A 22,453-nucleotide genomic window follows, 5' to 3' on the forward strand; every position below is an offset into this window, starting at 1 on the left:
GACCACCTCAAGTGCCAATAGATTTGTGGCTTCTTTTACACCGAATGCCACTCAAGGCCCTTCCTCTGTGCAAAATAAGAGTGTGTCAACCTATAACCTATCATTCCCCCTGGGCCTGAGCATCTCTGGAGATGTTTCATAATGAAGCAGTGCTTGCCTTTCAGAGACATTTGTCTACCCTAAATGTTATCACTGAAGAACCCCAATAAACTTCTTAGGAATACAGTTTGAGAACCTCTGAAAAATCTGAACACCCAACTCCCTCTCAATCCAAATATGTTTTGGTTACATCCACATGGCACATGGAGAAATCGTCATATAAAAAGACTGAGATCCTGCTACTGATAATCTGGGATGTAGTTCCAAATTTTGCAGCAGAAAAGGAAGGTGACTGGCCAGACAGACCATTTTCAAGAAATGTTATTTATCTTGCAGGCTTCTAAGCTCTCAGTTTGTCCACTATTCTCTGAGGGTACCCTTCCTTTGACATCTGGGGAAGGGGCAGAAAGTACAAGTGATTAACGCTTATTCCTCTTCTCTCTGCTTCTGTACAATGTCCAAAATGAAGCACATGCATCTCCTCAGCTGTGAGATATGTGTGCATGCTTCTGATGTAGGAATCACTGATGCATCTTAGTGCAAGGGAAGCTGGCTGTACAATCTGCAGTTCAGATATGATAAAGAATCATAGAGAGCAGGAAGTGTAAGTCAGCCACACTTCCTGTTCCCCATCATCTTGAATGTCGAAAAAAAATCATCCTTACTGATTTTTCATCCGTAATGATTTTGTTCTTTAATAAATCTTTCATTTTTTCAGTGCACCGCCTATGTAACAATTCTAGAACCCTTTTAAGGCTTTCTAATAATTGCTCACAGCCCTAGAAGCTGTCAGAATTGTACACGTGAGACACATACACCTTTATAGATGAATATAACCAATGAATCAGCACATACCCCTTTGATCACCCTGCTGTCTATAATGTATATTTCTCAAGCTGATCAAGAAGTTGCTTTTGAGTAGCTTTCATTTTGCCTCTTGCTACAGAAGAAAAACTATACACGATACAGCAGGGAACATGTTATTCCTCTGACACAGACACAGCTGCGTGGGCAGAGCAGCCTCTTAACAGCGAGGATTTTGTAGGCATTAAGAGCCTGCAGAAAAAGATTTGCAACCTTAGTGGAAGAGGAAATGATACATCCATCAGCTGTTTATTATTTACAAGGGAGCTAAAAGCTTTGGTTAGCCCAGCTGGTGGCTGTGCTAAGATGTGCATTTGGAAAAAGGGGAAATGAGGTTTAGTTTTAAGGGGAGAAGTAGTGGATGAATGTGGGTCACCTGTCTCCCTCTCAGTCCATCCATCCATCCATCCACTCTGAGCTTGCTCACAATTTTATACATTATTATGTAATGATAATGTTTTCTGTCACACAGGTGTTGGGAGCAACCGATAACATACCTTTCTCATCACCATTACGGCCAGTTAGTTTTGCCATTGTTCTACTGGCTATTTGTTATTTATTCTATATCCAAGTTTCCCAACCTTGGGTCTCCAGTTGTTTTTGGACTACAATTCCCATCATCCCTGATCACTGATCCTTCTAGTTAGGGAGAATGGGAGTTGTAGTCCAAAACAGCTGGAGAGTCAAGGTTGGAAAACACTGTTCTATATGATTTATGTTGTGATTGTGATGTTCTACTATGTTATTGTTACTTATTGTTTGTGAGCTGCTTTGTGATTTGTGTGAATGAAAAGCAGCATAGAAATATAATGAATGCATATGGAAATGGCTATGCAATGACTGCAAATGCCCAGGTGTATGCCCAGCTCCCCTTCATGTCGTTCTCTCCATGGATGAGGGAAACATTTAGAAGGATATTGGCTGTGCTTTCCATCGTGCTCTGGGGAAGGGCAAAGCTATGAAGATGGTATAAGACATCTTGCTGTCAATTCTATTTTTTTTTAATTTTTATTCAAAGTTATAACAAGACATATTATCCAAAAACATATCCTTCCCCCCTCCCATTTTTCCTCCCCCCCACAGAACCCAACCCGACTTCCCTCAGTTCCAGTCTTTGGTTTCTCCAATAATGCTGTTTTCTGCATGTTACAAAGTTGTATAGATCTTCAAACTGTTTAGCTGATTATTATCAGTAAAAAAACTGTCAATATTTATTCAAAACCTGCCAAGGAGTCCAGTTCACTTTGTTGCATCTTCAGATACTTTGTGAAAGGTTCCCATTCATCCTTAAAGTCACAGTTATCCTTGTCCCATAGCTTATATGTCAATTTTGCCAGTTCTGCATAGTCCATCATTTTTTCTTGCCATGATTCTTTAGTTGGGGTTTCTTCAGTCTTCCATCCTTGTGCTACCAGAACTCTCGCGGCCGTTGTCACATACATGAAAATGTCTTTCAATTTTTTTGGCAGGTCTTTCCCTGCAATCTCCACCAAAAATGCCTCGGGTTTTTTAACAAATGTTAAATGGAATGCTCTCAATTCTAAGTCAGATCATTGGTCGAATGAGTCAAATATTGTCAACAGTAACTGGCAGCAGTTCTTCAGGGTTTCAGTCTGGGTCTTTCCCCGCCTTTCCAGGAAGTGCTAGGGACTGAACCAGGAACCTCCATGCAACGCAAGTGCTCTTTCACTGTGCAACGTCACACAGGAGTCTCCCTGGTGTTATTTGAAGCACTGTAACAGTGTATGCCTATGAGACAATACAGATGAGCAATCACACTGAAGGCAAATTTAGATTAAAAGGTAAAGATAAAGGTACCCCTCCCCGTACGGGCCAGTCGTGACCGACTCTGGGGTTGCGCACCCATCTCGCTTAAGAGGCCGGGGGCCAGCGCTGTCCGGAGACACTTCCGGGTCACGTGGCCAGCGTGACGAAGGTGCTCTGGCGAGCCTGCACCAGCGCAGCACACGGAAACGCCGTTTACCTTCCCGCTATAAAGCGGTACCTATTTATCTACTTTCACTTAGGAATGCTTTCGAACTGCTAGGTGGGCAGGAGCTGGGACTGAACGACGGGAGCTCACCCCGCCGCGGGGATTCGAACCACCGACCATACGATCGGCAAGTCCTAGGCGCTGAGGTTTTACCCACAGCACCACCCGCGTCCCATAAATTTAGATTACTGTACTTTAAAATCAGTTTAAGCATCACCCATGAAAGTGAGACACAAGTTTTTGCCCTCTTGTTGCTGGAGCTCAAGCTACTGTCCGTAGACAACTGGATGGTCACCTCTTCATAGACTTATAAATATGTGGCTTGGTTATATGACTCAGCTAACCAGGCAAAAGGTCTTCCTGACGAATAACATGATGTTGCATTTATGATTAAAGTTGAGCAATTAAATGTTATAGTAAATAAACGATGGTTCATTACAACACGGCGCTGTTGTTCACTGCTGTTGTTTCTTTGCTTACGAATGTGTTTTTCTTGTGTTATACCCTGAAGGAGTCAGGAACTTTTTACAAAATCAAACATTGTTTTTTAGGGTACAGAGCGAGCAAAGAAATTCATACTAAATGTAACAGAACTGGGCTTTTTTTTCCTTTTCCTAAGAGGAAGCAAAATTAAAGGATGTGATGTTGGAGCAAGGGGCAAGCAGAACAGCAGGAGGGGCAGAGGAATATAGTAGGAAAGATGAGAGCTACATAGTTGCTCAAAGTAAAAAAAATAACCGCAGTCAAACTTGAAAGATACAGAATACCAAGACGACTTGCTACAAGATGAGCAAGGGCATTACTTACAAAAAAGTTAAGTCATGTAGAGCTCACCTTCAAGTTATGCCCACGTCTTCTTCTTTGGCGATCACTTGTAGCCGAGTAAGAATGTTTTCCATGAACACGGTTTTAACAGTGAGTCCATAAGTGACTGTGGAGGCCAGTTCTGGATCCACATGTCCTTCCACAGTGGAGACATATGTTTCCAGATGGGAGTTGATCATGGTGAGGGTTTGCCAAGCGTGCCTTCCTCTTAGCATGTTTCTCCATTTTGTCCTGAGTTTGAGCGTCTTCAAAGTCCATGACACCTTTGGTAAAGGCTGTTCTCCGATATTGCTAGGAGCACAGTGTTTGCATGGGAAGGAAAATGGCTGGAGGTGGTGTCATGGCAGGAAAGAAATAGCACTCCAAATTCCATTGAGAGCCAGTGTTAGAGTGCTGGGTTAAGGTTTGAATCCTCACTCGGCTTTGAAGCTTGCTGGGTGACCTTGGGCCACTCACTGCCTCGCAGCCTAACCTCACAAGGTTGTTGTGGGGATTAAATGAGGAGGGGTAAACCATGTACACCACATTGAGTTCCCTGAAATGGCAGAGGTATAAACATGTCCATTAGAGTCAACAGTGAGCTCCAAATAAATTTCCCTTCCCAACCACATCAGACTGGCTTGGTGAGACTGGCTTAGCAGGATGAGTTGGAATCAAGGCACCTCCACATTTTGGAGGCACGAGTTGTGGTTGCCAGGATGTCTGAAGTCACATCCACACCATACATGTAAAGGGCATTTAAAGCACATGGCTCCTCCCCCTGCCAAAGAATCCTGGAGACTGAAGTTTAAACACACAGCTACAATTCCCAGCACCCTAAACAAACTATAGTTCACAAGATTCTTGGGATGGGGGCATGCGCTTTAAATGTGTCTTAAATGAATGCATGTTGGTTAGTTTATTGCAGGTCCAGTCACAGTGAGACACACACACACACACACAGAGAGAGAGAGAGAGAGGCTAAATGTAAGATGTGATTAATATACTCAAGCAGACAATGATCTGGATTAGAAATAGCCACAACTTTATCGATTACAGATATAGGTGAATTTTTGGTTCAGTTATTGGGTTTATAACTGTTCCAGTCCCCCCAGACAAAAATAATTATTATTTAATTTTTAAAAGGTAAGGGAACTCCGTTCCCCTGAGTTCCTGCTCAAAAAAACCCACCCCTGGGCATGGCCATGTATGAATGTGCATTTACTTTATTTCCGTGGCCATCTAAAAATAGGTTTTGGGGAGGAGTGGAAGGATGTGCCCAGAGCTTTTTCCACATACCTGCCAGTCTGATGAGCCATCACCTACTCCTGTAGGAGGGTAGACCAATGAGCCAGCATCTCTCTAGTTGCTATAGAAACCATTTCAGGGTGATAATAAGCCTTCTAACTGCCACACTCAGCCCATCTGTTTCCTCCAAAGTGCCATTTTCGGCAGCTCATGAAAGGAAATGATGGAGTGAGCTCTAAACACACCAGTAGCAAAAGCCCCCAGGAAGCCTATAAAGTCAAAGGGAGACACTTGAAAACTTCTGGTCACAAGTGGGCAGGGGGAAGTCAAAGCAGGCAGCAGGAATCACATGATCATATTGGGAAGTTGCCTCAATTTCCCCCTGTGGGTTGCTGGGAGATATGCAGAATATGTGTTTTTAGTGCTGCAAGCTTTTGTCCTTGCACTTGACTAAACATCTAAAGCTCAAGTTGATTCATTTGTGTAGTGTGTAGCAGATTTTTATTGTTGACAGCTACTATCAGTGGGGCTGAGCATTTTTTATTGTATTATTATTATTTTATTATTGTATTTTTATCAGTCGGCTGACTACTGAGAACAGACTTTTTGTTTTCTGGAACGCTTGGTTCTAGGCAGGGCTTTTTTCCAGCAGGAACTCGCTGAAATTCATTTCAAGCACCTCTTAGTGGTAGCCATTGCTATTATAAGAGAATAAAAGATGTGTTCGTGGTGAGTTCTAGCACCTTTTCCCCCCCTAGAAAAATAGCACGGTTTCTAGAGCATTATGCTAACAATGAAAAAGAAAATATGAAGTAAGGTGATTCCTCCTAACAATGACAGCTTTTGTTTCTTGTGTTGTAAGTCACACTTTTTTTTCAATATTTTGAGAGTCACAGGTGCCACATTGGTGACTCCTCTGCTAATGGGATAATTTCAATTCAAATTAGTCAATTTAGCTAATTGACTAAAATTACATAATGACCCAAATATTTGTATTTGCCAATATACTTTGGATTTATATGTGCGTATGTGGATTGCAGTGTTTTATAACTGAAATATAGCACCATCCTTGTCAATGGCCCTGGAATAGCCACATCTTCCTTGCTCATCTGACAATCAACAATGCATGTGTGAAACACTTTAGGCAAGGCAAGAACCAAGGACAAGTAACTCCACATGGCTTCAAAAGAGCCAAATGCATGGCTTCAAAAGAGCCACACACCTACCTAAGCCCTAAGATCTTTTTCTGAAGACCCTGCTCTGGGTGCCCCTGCCAAATGAAGCGAGGTAAGTGTCTACCAAGGGCCTTTTCAGTAGTGGCTCCCAGGCTTTGGAATAGTGCCCCCAGAGGGATATATTGTCACCAGGCCAAGACATTTGTACTCTTCCCTGGATTTTCAACTGTGTTTTTTGAAACTATGTAAATTGTTCTTTGCCATCTCTGCTGTAAGGACATATTTTTGGCTATCTTTCATTGTTGATTTTAATTATTTTCATATTGTTTTGTTGTAAGATATCTAAGGAATATTTATTAATTTAATAAAAAAACATCAGTATTTTACATCAGTCATGATGGCTAAATATTCAACACTGTTGCTGCAGTGCTGAATAGTTAAGTGCTGAGATACCCAGGGGACACTGGTGTCCAGTCTCTGTCTTTTGATTTGGCTGGGATTAGATTCCTGTTAGTTTCTAGAATGCCCTCAATGAGATTTCGGTGATCATAGAACACCATCCTGTCAAAGCTTTGGCTTATCTCTGGAATAAGCAACTGAGCTTAGGCAGTTAATGTGATTGCTGCTGCATTTGATCTCCAGGAATCCAGCAGTTCTTCCAGCCAGCCATCACTCCCCATCTCACATGGTCCAGCACAGCCCACAACCCTCCCAATGCTTTTCAGGGGGCACAGGGAGAAGGAGAAGGAGATGTGAAACGTTCCTTCCATGAACTTACTATAGGCCTTGTACCAGAACAAGAGTTCAATGATTAAGCCATCCATCATCTGTGTTTGCTTGGATAGGACTTACCTGAAGATGAGATCAGAGTTCTGATGACCCATATGCTCCAACATTCCTGAGATTAAAATAAGGACATTCCATTCAACATCACCATAGAGCCAACACCTTGCTGACATCTTCAGCCAGGTGACTCACAGGCAGAGCAGCTAAGAGTGGATCAGGGCCAGAATCACAGTCTGACAACACAGCTGTGGACCATCCATGTTGCTTGGGTCTACAAGTGAGGAGTAGCTTACTTATGAGTATCCCTTTATTCCAGAGTCATCCTTGTTCCTTAGGCAGGCACTGCAGCATCTGGCACCCAGTTGAGTATGTAACTTTAGGTGCCTACACTCCCTAGGTATTGGTGGCCACTAGGTATCTGATTCCACAAAAGGCAATGGTGGTACCTGTGTTTTGGAACTCCTTCCCTAGATCACCCCACCCATCTCCTTAAACTGTTAGCATTCAGGAAATGCCTGAATATTCCTAATATGACAGGTCACTGTACCAAACATCCAAACTCACTGGGAGCTTTACAGTACATCTACTTCCTCCTGGTTAAGACTTTGAATCCTGGGGCCTTGCTTGTTTCCAGAAAGCAGTTTCTTGACTCAGATCAAGCCTTCAACACAGAGTTTGCCAAGTATCACTTACTCACTAGAATGCATTGAATAACTACTAGCATTTCTGGTCTGGATGTTCCAAAGGAATTATTAATTCAATGTTTATCATGCTGTCTGAATCATTAATGGTGTACCCTTATTAACACAACAATGTAATTGCAGACGTTCTTTTGGTACTATGTCTAAAAACAATTATCAATATATGTGTGTAGATTACCGTATATTTATCTGGCAGACACCCCTGTGGTTATGCAAATTTGAAAGCTAGCACATTCCTGATCTAAATAGTTGGAATTCAATACTACCTGCTTTGGTATCTAATATATCAGGCAATATATTTTGCCTGCAGGGCAGTGAAATAAATAATATTCCATTAAAAAGATTATTTTTGGCCTCTTTCAAAACATGAATACACACACACTCCCTCTCTCTCATGCGCGCGCACACACACACAGCCTGATCTTGAGAGATGTCCAAAACAATAAAGTTCTGAATACTGTGATTCTCTTCTGACGCAAAGCCTTGGAATGTCTCCCACTGCTAATTTAGGATTTGTTGTTGAGAGGTTTTAAGATGGGACTATTCACTATAATCCTTCATGTTGCGAAGAATTGTAGTATCTAAAACAAGCAGATGAAGCTGTGGCTGTTCACAAGCATGTGATTTTTACTCGTTTGTTGATGGAGAAGCTGGGAGAGGCTAGATAATCCTAAAATTCCTTGAAACTCTATGATTCTGGAACAGCCTATGATCTCATATACGGTACTTTGTTTTCCAGGCAACCTGCTTGCAGAGAATAATGCTCATATTTATATCCCAAAATATGCCCACCAATATCTCAATCAGGTCATTGGCAACAGTTTTAAAAAAACTTTTAGAGTTCTTCTGGAAACGGTCAGTCCAGATTAAGGCTGTATACACCCCCACTCGTTCCTCTGCATCTGCTGGTTTGGGAAATGGTGAATGCAGGACATTCGACTCAGTTCATATCTATGCCTTATATATCCTGTAGTTTCTTATGAAATATTGCATTTTGATGTGTTTCCTGCCCCCCCCCCAAAAAACAGCTTCAATATGAACTGAGAAAAAGTACAACCTAGTTGTGTTTTAAGGGGGTTACGTGTGCAAGTTCTAAATGGGAGGAAAATAACAGAGTGGCATTTTGATAACTATGATGTCATATGTACACTGCAAAAAAGCGTGCACGCATGAAGAGGACCACCAATCCCCAAATAAACATCTGTTTGGAAGCACCCCAGGATCTTTTCTGTGTAGAAGTTCTACTGCAGTGTATTTACCTGTAGAATATAAATATTAGGATAGGTCATATTTAGAGTACACAAATTGAAAGTGATGGGGGCTGAAGGTGGTCAGCAAGACTTTAATTCTCATTAATTACAGTAACACATGGCTAGCTGTAATTCCTAATGAATTCAATGGGGCTTACTCCCAGGTAAGTAGAAGTCGGGATTATCTCTATTTTGGATCTAATGCAATTTCCCCCATAAAGGTCATTAGGCCCTTAACTGAGTACAAAGGAAGGTAGAGATAGTATCTTTGGAATGAGACTGAAGGAGTTTGCCAAACTACCTTGACATTTATTCCTTTGCCAGAGAGTAGAGTTTGTCCACAGAAGTTTACCCTGTGAATATGCATCTGGTATTCTTCCTAACTGTCAGCTAGGAAACTCTTGCATTTTGCCATAGTTATCTGTGCTCTGCAAGAGAGCCAGAGAGAGATGCAAGCTACAATTCCAGATTCCTAGCTCTGCACACATAAAAAAAACGTTCTGAAAATGCGTTTTAAATAAATGCATCTTTAAAAATACGTTGAATTTTCTATAAGGCTCACCATCTAGTGTCACACTGTATACTAGACTTAAAACACACTTAAAACTGTATAGCTATACAGCTGTATAGCTCAGCTGTATAGCTGAGTCCAGAGTTACCAGATGTCCTCGATTTCAAATGAACAATCTTTATTTTAGGTAATGCCAACACTGCAACGTATTATGGGTGCCTTCTCCTAGAGAACACCATAGTTCCAGTGATATCCATAGTTCAGTTCTAAACCTGCACATTCTCTTCTGAGATTTCTACCCTTAATTCAGGTTTGGATGCTGCAGCAGACCTGCATGTGTACAGAGTCCAAATTTCACCAGCCACTTCAATATGTGCATTTCAGATCAGGATCATATATATGCAGTGCTATTTTTCCAGAAAAAGAGGTACCGGAATTCACCATGAACATATCCCTCATTCTCTTAGAATGGCAATGGTGGCCACCTGAGAGTTGCTGGAACTGAGGTCAGGCTGAAAAAAAGCCCTGCATATATGTGTGGCTGTACTTCTTCCAAAATATATGGCATAGCTGTCAACTTTTCCCTTTTCTTGTGAGGAATCCTATTCGGAATAAGGGAATTTCCCTTTTAAAAGGGGAAACATTGACAGGTATGATGTATAGTACTGTGGAGACAGTGCTGAGTTTAAATCGGGTCAGCAAACATTTTTAGGAGAGGGCCAGATCACAGCCTCTCAGACCTTGTGGTGCACACACACACGCAGTGTGTGGGGGGGGCTTCTCTGTCTCCCCCCTCTCCCCCAGCCCCTCCCGTCCCCCGCTTTCCTACCTCCTCCACTGCTTTGGCTGCAGTTGGGAGCTGGTGGCAGTGCCTCTCCTTTCTGGGCCAGCTTTCCCGGGCACCAGGCGGGGGGCCAGCAGGCGCACCAATCTCCAGTCGAAGCCCCACGATGCGCCCACAGCGCGGCCATGTACAGAGAGGCCGGCGGGCGGGTGGCGAGTCTGGGCCACGGAGAGGCTTCAAATTGGATGGCACCAATCAAAGCCCAGCTCCCTTCCTCCGCAGGGCAGGGAGAAGCCAGGAGGAGGGAGGGGGCACTGCTACGGTGTGTGGGGGGGGTGGCGCCTGAAAAAAATTGCAAAGAAAATGGCACAGCCTGAACAATCATGCCAATCCATCGGCGATTCCAGGACCGTCTGCAGGTGGGATCCAGAGGACAATTGGGCCTGATCCAGTCCGCAGGCCGTAGTTTGCCGACCCATGGTTTAAACAATTGGAAGTTCGGCTTCAAATCTCCACTGAACTATGGAATGGGAGCAGAGGCACATAAAACTGCAGATAACAAAAAATAAAATGCAACACTTTCCTAACTGCCACTCATTTAAAATCCCTACTTTAAGTAAAATACATTATCTTTAATTCTATTGAAATTTGAGGAAGGGATTTACATCTGAGGAATCTGAGTTTGAAGGGATCTTGGCACTTGTCTACTCCAACCTCTTGCTGAATGCAGAATCTGCAATGTGGGAAGCAACAACAGCATCTTTGACAGATGGCCATATAGTCTCTGCTTACATGCCTCTAGTAGCAGGGTAAGAGAGCTGAAAATAATGCCAATATATTTCACATCTGGCAACCAATGGACGCCTTTGGTTTCAGATAGTACATGGGTAGATGAGTCTAAAAAGCCTTAATGGGTTGAGGTAGGAATGTGTAGGATTGTGCTGCAAACTTACGGTATGTTTGATGGCAAACTTATTACATGTTAAGTGTGCAGTGAACCCTCAATTTAGGAGCAAGAATGAGTGAAAGCAATGCCAGTATATGTGTCTTTACTTTCCTTGGTTACAAATGGAGAATGCAAACAGTTGGTTTTGTTAGTTTTCTTGGTTGAATGAGGCTTGCTATGACTGAGTTTAAGGATCCAATATGTACTTAAACCAGGGTTGTTACTGCTTCAGTTCTCATTTAGGTCAGCTTAAATGACATCTAAATGAGTTAATTTATTGATACAAGCTAAACTACTTTAGGTTTCAAATAAACAGTATTACACAGAGTTTCCACTTGTTGGGCAGTCCTGACTTTTTAAATAGAGTTTGTTAAAGCTGAGCAGTTTTTTTTCTACCCAAGGCCCAGCTTCTGCTTTCCAAACTGCAAGTTATTTGCTTTGGTTTTCTGCTTAATTTTATTTGCAGTGCCATTCAGCTTCCATGGTACGAAAGTACTCATTGGTGAACACTGCCAGATCAAGATTTCAAAAAGTTATACTTTAAAGCTGTGGTTTGTGGTTCAGCTCTAATGTAAAAGATATTAATTATGGTCTGCATGACTGAGAAGCTCCAGCCCATACTGAAATGTACTGGTAAGAACTAGTCTCAAAAGAAGACTTTCTGTTTAAAATGAAAAAATAAAATAAAATTTAGCAGCACAATCCTAACCATGTCTACTCATAGCCTGTTTGAATTCAGTGGGGCTTACTTCCAGGTATGCGTGGTCAGGATTGCATCCTAAGGAAATCATCATATTTCATCTTCTTGCTGTAAGAAGCCTATGTTTAAAAAAAGGGAGGAGGAGAAGGATTAAGGGTAACAATCCTATCCTGGGAAGTTCCAATGGGCTCCACTCATTTCGCCACTAACACAACAAGATCTACTAGTACTAACAGAGTTGCATAGGTTCCACATAGGTTTCTTGAACACAGACATGAATTCCTTATGCTATAATGATACCCTTGCTATAATGAGCTTTCCAGATCTAGCAAAAATATATGTTTGAACCTATCTAGATTTTTTTTTTTAAAAAAATACTCTACAGCCCTTTAGTCTGCCGCTGAGGCATTACTTTCCCACAATTTAGGTGAAACAGAGTTGAAATGTAGTTCCCACACAAGCATATATTGTACTACTATATCATCGACCATTGCCCTTCCTTATGGCCAATATCATCCTATAATGTTTGTTCACAGATAAGCCTATTTAGCAAAGGGTCTCAGAAACACTGGCTAAATGTATCCTACATGTCATTGTTTTCATATGAGAGTTGGTGGAAAATTAGTGTTAAAGAGTGTATCTCCATTTCCTCTTGAAAATTTGCAGGGTCGGTTTCTATTTCTGCTGACCAGAGGAGAGGAGGCTTTAGTTACTGATTTTCTCTCAATTTTTTTCTTATAATTTTAGTAGTGGAATAATTGTCATGACTCACAACCAAGAATCTTGCAATGGATGGTGGAGGTCTCTTATGAGAAGGACCTATAGGCTACCTCCTGTACCTTACTGGGGACTTTCCTGATCAAACGACACAGCCCCACCATCTATCTCCCTGCAAAATAGGGTGAGAGACATTTAACCAGCCAGCTGGTTCCTCCAGGGAGGCAGAGCTTACCATACATTAGGTCTGGCAAACCTCCATAAGGCTTCCATTGACTCTAGCTCAGGGGTCAGCAAACATTTTCAGGAGGGGACCGGACCACTGTCCCTCAGACCCTGTGGGAGGCCGGACTATATTGGGGGGGATAATGATTTTCATTCGTCTGCAAAGAGGCCTGAAGATGCTTCACTTTACCTGTCCCAGTTGTCATCCCAATAGCCGCAGTTGGGCTTCTCCAGCCAGCCAGTCGCTGTGGCAGGGTGGGAGGTTGTGTTGGCTGGTGAAGACAGAAGCAGCAGCCCCAACGGAGGAGCCACGGACAGAGGTAGGGGAACCGGGGCATCGCCGGAGCTTTTACTCACCATCTGCTGCTGCTGCTGCACCACGGAGAAGGAAGAGCTGCCTGCCAACCTGCAAGCAGTGGCCACAACCACGGCCACCGCAACAACCCGCTAGAATGCCGTGGGAGGAATGAAGGAGGGAGGGAGGTGGCGAAGAAGAAAGCAAGCGAGGAAGCGGTGCGGAAAAGGGGCGTGGAGAAGGAAGGAAGGGCGGACTGAAGGAGAGGAAGGGGGAGCAGGAGGAAAAAACAGCAGCAGCTGGTGTCGCATGCCCCCTTCAGGCGGGAGAGCCAACTCTTGCTTTCAACAGCGCCTGGCGTGGGATAAGATTGCTCCGTCCCTGAGGAGAAAAGTGCCGCCGTTTGAGGGAGAGGAAAAGAACGTGCACGCTGGTGACCCACGCACTGGCGATCCACACGGCGATTCCTGGACTGTCCGTGGGCCAGGTCTAGAAGGCAACTGGGCCTGATCTGGCCCGCAGGCCTTAGTTTGCCAACCCATTCTCTAGCTCCTTGCAGAGGCAACACCTGCAGCTTCAGAGAACAAGGCTCTGCTGGAGCTGTCCAAGGTCTGCTCTCAGCTTGACCTTGGCATAGACTGGTCACTGTGTCTGTTTCCCCTGTGACGTCCAAGCTAAGGCGGAACTGGACAACTATACCATATCATTATAAAAATGAGAATGAAACATTGAGGAAATAATGAATGAAAGAAAGAAAACCAAGCAAACAGAATCAAAGCCTTCTACTCCCTCTCTCTGTCATAGGAACAGAAACTGACACTAGGCAATCAAGCGGGTTATTCAAGGGCAATTAATAGGCCATTCAATATTAGTTCCCTCCCTGACACTCATAAATAAACCATAAAACTGGCAGCAGCTGTACTTAGGAAATGTCCTATTAAACACAAAGGAGCTCCAATAAGGCTTAATAGTACTTTGTCTAACCACACTGGAAAAGCTGCTGCTGCAAATGTATGTATGTATGTATGTATGTATGTATGTATGTAGTTTTATTAATTTATTTTATATTCCATCAACCCAGAAAAATAATCACAGAACATGACTGAAAAAACACTGGAAACCATGAATGCTCTGTAAAAACTAACAATGCAATCCTATGTGTGTGTTTGGAAGTAAATCCTGTTGGTTCAATGGGGCTAACTTCTGGGAAACTGGAATGGTTGTCTCCCGTCATGTAAGCATCCTGGGAGCATCTAACCAGCTAATGTTGAAGACAGCATCCTGGATTAGATGAACCTGTAGTCAAATCTAGCAAGATGATTTTTGTTCTTGTAAGATCTGGGTGTGTCCTTTGAAGTAATAGTTTAGCATCAAAACAGCCCCTTTGCAAGTGTGTGTGTGTGTGTGTGTGTGTGTGTGTGTATCGCTAATAATTGTAACACTCAAAAACTACACATTGAAAATCTTAATAAAATAGAAAAACAGCTAAGCAAAAAACAAAATTTACAACTACATAGAAACAGAATCTCCACTAACCCCTAAAAGCCTGGCAGAATTAAAAGTGTTTTCACCTGTCTTTGAAAGGAGACCAGGGAGCAGACATAAGCAGAAGCCAGTTTGGTGTACTACAGATGTTGGATTGCAACTTCTGTCAGCTCTAGGCAGCATGGCCAACAGTCATACTGTATTGGCTACCCCTGATGTGCACATTTCTTGGGAAGAGTTATCCACAACTCTGGCGCCACCACAAAATGTCCCTTCTTCTTGCAGACAATAACCATACAAATGAAGTAAAGCAGAGTAGGCTATACTAGTCAACCTTAAGGCCTTGTGAGGGAGTGGAGGAGGTTCATACAGGAGAAAGTACTCTGTGAAATACTTGGGAAGCAAACCACATTTTATTTTTGTCAAGTAAATTGTTACACTCAGTCCTTTGCTTTATCTCATCATACATCAGATGACTAATTAGCAAGTAATCCTTCAGAGATGAAAATCTTGAAAATGATACAGATCTTACTCACTTGCCTACCTCTTTCCTGCTTGAGTACCATGATACCATGATCACAATTGTATTGCATTCAACTCTCACTGCAGTATTTGAGAAATGGACAGATTCAATGGTGCAAAGATCATGCAATGTTTTACCCCTGGGGGGCAATTTGTTCCAATTAGTGCCTCAGCAAGCAATTATTGCTGTACAGAACTCTGATTGTTATTCCTGCCTGAGCCAGCTGACTCAGAACGATACAATACTATGAACAAGTGGAACATGCATAGCAGTCCGGTGCCCTTTCTAATAAAGATCTATTGTTGAGGCTCATTTTCCAGTCTGTTTTTTGAATGAAGTCTTTTTTCACTTTCAGAAACATCCATCTTTTCCAAACAATGGCAGATGATGTCTGAAAAGCAATACGTCCCATGCTGAAAGTCTATCTGTACACTAGAGTTAATTCAGCTCATTTCAGCCGCCATGTGACACATTTTGATGAAAATCTAAATTATCCAGAGAAGGGTTTATTGTGCAAATTGATTTGCCATCTTTATGTTCACCCTCATGAGGGCACTTCAGGCAGGTTCCTGTTCTTTACACATGGAGTGACAGCACTAGTGATTTGCCCAAGGCCACCCAGTTTGTGTACTTGACTGAGATCTCCCAGGTTTAACTCCCATACTCCATTTACCATTATGTAATGAAAAAAGAAAGACAAAAAAATGCCCATCGTGTAATTGGCTCTCTATCATATTTAAAAATAAATCTGTAACACTGAGCAGAAGCGGGGGTGGAGCCGGGGAAGGGGAACAGCCTCTGGATATAAAACCTTAATGATGGTGATGTTTAGGAAAAAATAATCTCTCTGGATCCCTTTTTTTAAGCATTTCATTTTGCTGACAGCGAACAACCATTTAAGTCAGAGGCAATGTGATTTACTGCAGTGCTAACTGCAGTTCTGACTTTCATACATCTATTTTCCATGTAAATATAGTCGGGAAAACGGAACCACAGAATTGTAGCTTCTCTTCTTGTATCATCCAAAATGGAATACAAATAAGAGATCTGGTTTCATGGAGCATTCCCCCATCAACTCTTCTTTTCCTTTTGCTACTCCCCACAGCCCGTCACCCCCATTCTATGAGACTACAAAACTCAGGTTGGTGGCTAGCATCATTAACACCCACCGCCAACATCATTAAAAATTAAGAATCTGGGCCAGCAGTAGGGCCTCTACCCAACTAGAGCTCTGGAGCAATGGGTCTAATAACTGAATCATTATAATCCATTCTATAGTGCAACAGGGAAAGACTTTAAAAAAAATGGTAGGAAATGTGGCCTTTCCCTGTTCCCTCCTCCTCTCCCCCCCCCCCCTGCCATCATATTCTTGAACTACTTTATTTCATGCTTCCAACCTTGTGGCATGGTCTGGACTCCATAAGGAGGAGTAAAAATGAAGGGGTTGATTTGACTAGAAAGAATTAATGAGGCTCAGATAACTTTCACAAGGAGTGACACATCTCTTATCCAGAGTCTAAACCTCCAGCACGTTCTCAAGAGGGACAATTAACTTACCAGTACTCCTTGCAGTGAGCTTGTTTCATTTGAGTGGAGTAAGTAAATGGCATGCACTGTAAGAAAACAGTTAAATGTTTGTTTCTCTGGGTTGCTAGACAACGTATTAACTTTAATTTGGTTTCCAGTCATTTTAAAGCACTAGCAGAGCACCCAATATTAAAGAAAACAATATGGTATCTTTATTATTAATATATAAGAACAAGGTTTCCGAGGGCAACTTGGCTAGAAGATTGTAGTTGCTTATGACTACATATTTTTTTGCGTGAAATATGTTTAGTTCATCAGTGCATATGGGTGGGGAAATGTTTCAAAACCAGAGTCCTAGTGCTTCCCTTACTCTGCCTGTTTTGTTGTTTTTCTTATATGTTTCTTTTGCTTATTGCCATCTGGAAAAGTGAGACATTGACATTAAACTGAGAAACCTGTACGGAATGGTGAGGGGTTATAATTGTTAGATTCCCACCCATCCCCGTAACTTAATAAAGCTTTTATTATCACCAACCTAGCATACAAACATTTTCAACCTTGCACATTTGACATCTGTAGGGATATTGTTAGCTTGTTGGTTTTTTTGCAGCAGTCCCAACCACATTTATCCTGACACCTTCAGAAAGCTTGGCAATGTACCACTACCTACGCTATTCCTCTGTGAAGCCCACCACCAAAATGGGTGGACTTTGGCCAGTGTCTCTTATTTTTGTATCTAGGTGTCTATTGAAAACTTGTCTTTTAAAGAGGGCTGTCTCTGAAGAGTGACTTGGCCATTATACTAGATGTTATCTTGCTACTGCCTGCACAGCCTGCATGGGGCCTTCTGGTTGCGTCACCTTGGGAACAAAAGGCTGAACTGTAGCCTGAACCAAGAGGGATCTTTCTGTGTTCTTAAACTTACCACATACTTGTTAAAGAAAGGATTTGATAACCTTATACCATTTCTCCCAATTCCCTTCTACACCACAATATGTATTTTTATGATCTCCCTTTGGATCCTCTGGCATAACTGGAAATCGGAATATAAATGAGCACCTTTTTGTAGCCTGATGCCACAAAAGCAGAAGGCAGATCTATTTTCAGATGTAAACTCTTGCATACATAATATATGTCTAACTATGGTGTTAGGTGCCGAACAAAGCCCGTGCTTAGAGTGCTATGACTCCAATATAATTCCTCCCTTTATTGAAACTTTGCCTTCTTATTTATTTGTTTGAAAAATGCATTAATTGCTTCATCAGTTACCTCCGAGGATGTGGACAGGCTGCTTGGACAAGTGAAGACAACCACCTGTCTTCTTGATCCTAGTCCATCCTGGCTGATAAAAGCAAGCTGGGAAGGGCTGAGCGATGCGCTCCGTGGGGTGGTGAATGCTTCCCTCTGCGAAGGAGCTTTCCCAGACCCGCTGAAAGAGGCGGTCATTAAACCTCTTCTTAAAAAAAAAACATCTGTAGACCCAGCCATTATGGCCAACTATCGCCCAGTCTCAAATCTTCCATTCTTGGGCAAGGTGATTGAGCAGGTGGTTGCTGAACAACTCCAAGCACGCCTGGAGGATGCGGACCATTTGGATCCCTTCCAATCGGGATTCAGGCCTCACCATGGGACTGAAACTGCCTGGTCGATGATCTCCGGCGGGCTAGGGACAAAGGTGAGAGCTGTTTCCTAGTTCTGCTGGATCTCTCAGCGGTCTTTGACACCATCGACCATAACATCCTTCTGGACCGTCTAGAGGGGCTGGGAGCTGGGGGCACTGTTATACAGTGGTTTCGCTCCTTCCTCCTGGGCCGTGCTCAGAAAGTGGTGGTGGGGGATGAGTGTTCAGACCCCTGGGCCCTCACTTGTGGGGTGCCTCAGGGTTCCGTCCTCTCCCCCATGCTTTTTAATATCTATATGAAGCAGCTGGGAGAGATCATCAGGGAGTTTGGGCTGGGTGTTCATCAGTATGCAAATGATACCCAGCTCTACCTCTCTTTTAAATCAGAACCAGTGAAGGCGGTGAAGGTCCTGTGTGAGTGCCTGGAGGCGGTTGCAGGATGGATGATGGCTAACAGATTGAGGTTGAATCCTGACAAGACAGGAGTACTGTTTTGGGGGGACAGGGGGTGGGTGGGTGTGGGGGACTCCCTGGTCCTGAATGGGGTAACTGTGCCCCTGAAAGACCAGGTGCGCAGCCTGGGAGTCATTTTGGACTCACAGCTGTCCATGGAGGTGCAGGTTAATTCTGTGTCCAGGGAGGCTGTCTACCAGCTCCATCTGGAAGCAGGCTGAGACCCTACCTGCCTGCGGACTGTCTTGCCAGAGTGGTGCATGCTCTAGTTATTTCCCGCTTGGACTACTGCAATGTGTTCTACTTGGGGCTACCTTTAAAGGTGACCCGAAAATTGCAATTAATCCAGAATGCGGCAGCTAGACTGGTGACTGGGAGTGGCTGCTGGGACCACATAACACCAGTCCTGAGAGATCTGCATTGGCTCCCAGTACGTTTCCGAGCACAATTCAAAGTGCTGACCTTTAAAGCCCTAAACGGCCTTGGTCCGGACACTGAGATCCAGCACCGAGGGCCTTCTGGCGGTTCCCTCATTGCGAGAAGTGAGGTTACAGGGAACCAGACAGAGGGCCTTCTCGGTACTCGGTAGTGGCACCCGCCCTGTGAAACGCCCTCCCTTCAGATGTGAAGGAAATAAGCAGCTATCTTCTCTTTAAAGGACATCTGAAGGCAGCCCTGTTTAGGGAAGTTTTTAATATTTAACGCTGTATTGTTTTTAACACATTGGAAGCCACCCAGAGTGGCTGGGGAAACTCAGCCAGATGGGCGGGGTATAAATAATGAATTATTATTATTATTATTATTATTATTATTATTATTATTATTATTATTATCTTTGAAGAATTTCAAAGCGGTGCACAACAAAAAGTTTTATGGAATCAGAATAGACAACAACATTAAGAACACATTTTTTTAAAAAATGTTCTGTTTTGCAAAACTGACATTAGGCATGGCCGGGATCGCCCTTCTGGGAAGGCTTATCTGAACAAAAACGTCATCAGTAGGCCCTGAAATCCCAATGGGGTCAACGGCTGTCTGATGGCCACACTGCATTCCTTCCTTGTGGGCATAAGCAGAGCTATGAAAACATACCAGTTTCCTGATTCTTATGCTTCAGTTCTTTAATATTTTTATCGATTTATCATAAACATATTTACAAACTAGCACATAATCATACAAACATTAGCAGAACCTTCAAAGGGGCATGTTCAGTATAAAAAACAAAAACAAATTATAGAGATGTAGTTACATATAGCCAAGTTTTTAAGATGAATCTATATAGCCCAACCACAATGAGGAGTTCAGCTTTGGGGATTATTTTCCACTCTGCATAGATATTGCTTCTTGATTTAAGTCAAATGTGTGCATGTCCAAATGTTAGTGTAGCTCATCTTTCTTCAAACACAATCTGAAGTTTTCCCTCAGCATGCTGTGTAACGTTCCCCCATCTGCGATTTGTGCATGCTGGAAGCTGAAGCACAGAGACTGTTTTCTACATGCCCGTTTTCTACTGGGGGATGGGGGTTAGGGAGGAGAGCATACCCTCCAACACTTCTCCAATGAAAATAGGGACATCCCATTCCATAATGATTATTTTACTCTTTATACCCCACCCATCTGGCTGGGTTGCCCCAGCCACTCTGGGCAGCATCTAACATATATAAAAACATAATAAAGCATTAAACATGTAAAAAAACTTTCCCAGGATTGCCTTCAGATGGCTCAGGGGTCAGATAACTCTACACCCTCCAATATGTATCCAGTGAAAATAGGAACATCCTGCCATACCCTCCATAATTTCTCCACTGAAAACAGGGACGTCCTAAGGAAAAGTGGGGCATTCCAGGATCAAATCAGAAACTGGGATGTTTTCTCTGACTCAGGGACATCTCTGGATAATAGGGACACTTGAAGGATCTGGAAGAGCAGCTGCACAGATTGAATTAAGTACACCCATCAGTGGACGTATCTGCCCTTAAATGATGTAGCTCATTCAGCTACATTGGCAAAAGTCTGCTATAAAATATCCCCACCGTAGGACTTTACAGCCGTCTACCTAAGTAACTTTTCTAAATGTGCCGTTGTGTCTTGGCTCTGCTCCGTCCCAAATCCAGGCTCTGCCTTTTGTTTTGCATGGAACGCTTTAGAAACTCTGCACTGGGCTGGTAATCGGGGCTTCCCTGGGGAATGGAGACGGCTGTTTGTCCTTATGTGAACTATACATAAGAAGGCAAGAGTTCCATGTAGGGGCTCTGCTGCTGACATAAGCCATGAGAACCTCAGAGATGACATTCCAGCCTCTATTTACGTCCCTTTTCTGAACATACCCTTTAATAGAATAGTTTTCAAACGTTCTCTCATTTCTAAAGCCAAGTTCCAGAATTGCACAAGCAGCCTCCTCCTTTCTATATGAACAAGAGAAGGCTGCCCGAGTCATGTGTACCTGCCTTCTGACCAGCAGGCATCCAAAGTGCAGCCCTTTTCTTGGCTGTTCCTCAGCGCTGCAAAGATAAATAAATATGCACGTCACACAGCTTGCTCTTTTGTGCTATATCCCATCTATGGATCTCATGAACTAAAAGCCTGTGGAGCGGATTCTTTCTGGGGAAACATCAAGCCATCCCGCTTTCATTGTACTTTGCAGCCACAACAGGAAAAGGGAATTTTGTGGCTGAACAGGGATTTGAACCTTGGCCCAGTGTTCTAGCCACTATTCCACTGGCCCAAGCTATAGTGGACTCTCCCATAGTCTGTTTATATCCACTTCACCAAAGCAACATAGAAGTGAAACATAATAGTGGGTGAGAATCAGTTGCTCACAAGCTTTCTCTTCCCCAGAATTTTCTAGGGAAAAGAAGGCATGTCAGCAGAGAACTGAGGGGTGTGTGTGTACATATTAATAAGCATGGCTCTTCTGCAAAGAGGACGATAGCCTTTGGCACAACAACCTCTTATTCTCCATGTCCTAGTGTGACTAAGCCTGAGCATTTGTGAATAAAATAACCACATACCAATTTCCCATTCCCCTCCCCTTCCTTTCTTGTGCCCAACTTTAGACTGTAAGGTCCCTGGGGCAGGGACCTCTTCCTTTGTGGTCTGCAAAGTGCCATGCACACCAACAAGGCACAATAGTCCATGTTGCACTGCAAATTCCATTCTGCTTGCTAACAGAGAGCCATGACATCCAAGTTCTCAGAGGACATTTTTAGCAAGGTGCTGGAAAACCGTGGTCACATTTAACTATTGCTGTTAGCAAGAACAGGCACAAGTCTGAATCTCTGTGCACCAGGATAAAAAACAAAATCCTGAGCTGGGATTCTTATAAAACCAGTTATGGCAAACAGTCTAAAATTACGCTTCCTCTTTGTCTTCTTCATCTTCTGTACCATAAAAGGAGGGCTTGTTGGTATCCTATGCATTTTGACACACGTATTCCAAAGCATACAGCAACAACTTATAATTGCAGCCGGTCATGAAAGCTCCCGAAAGCAGCAGCACATAAATAAAGAGCAGCCCACTGCTTTTTGCCAGCAGCTACATAGTTGGGAAACTATGCAACAGCTAAACAATGAAATTAAACACATAGAACCTGGTACACTTAAATATTTAAGTGCCATTTTGTTTCAAAACAAATCATACTAATGCATAACTGCAAAGCTGACCTTCCTTAGAGGTGTATGGCAAAGTCTAACTTATGTCCCCATTTATTACATAATAAAGAATGGGGTTTTTTAATTTAAAAAATA

General features: G+C 43.0%; 2 long non-coding RNA genes across 2 annotated transcripts in view; one reads left to right on the forward strand and one right to left on the reverse strand.

Moving 5' to 3' along the window:
- LOC310687699 overlaps positions 1–12,143 on the forward strand; it is a 33,832-nt gene extending 21,689 nt beyond the window's left edge. The window contains exon 3 of the long non-coding RNA XR_014516545.1: positions 11,628–12,143. This is a non-coding gene — a long non-coding RNA (uncharacterized lncRNA). The remainder of the gene's footprint in view (positions 1–11,627) is intronic.
- Positions 1–22,453, reverse strand: part of LOC310687702 — a 44,691-nt gene that overhangs the window by 8,966 nt on the left and 13,272 nt on the right. The window lies entirely within an intron of this gene.

Source organism: Podarcis liolepis (assembly GCF_965112155.1).
Source record: "Podarcis liolepis genome assembly, chromosome: 10".
NCBI lineage: Eukaryota > Metazoa > Chordata > Lepidosauria > Squamata > Lacertidae > Podarcis > Podarcis liolepis.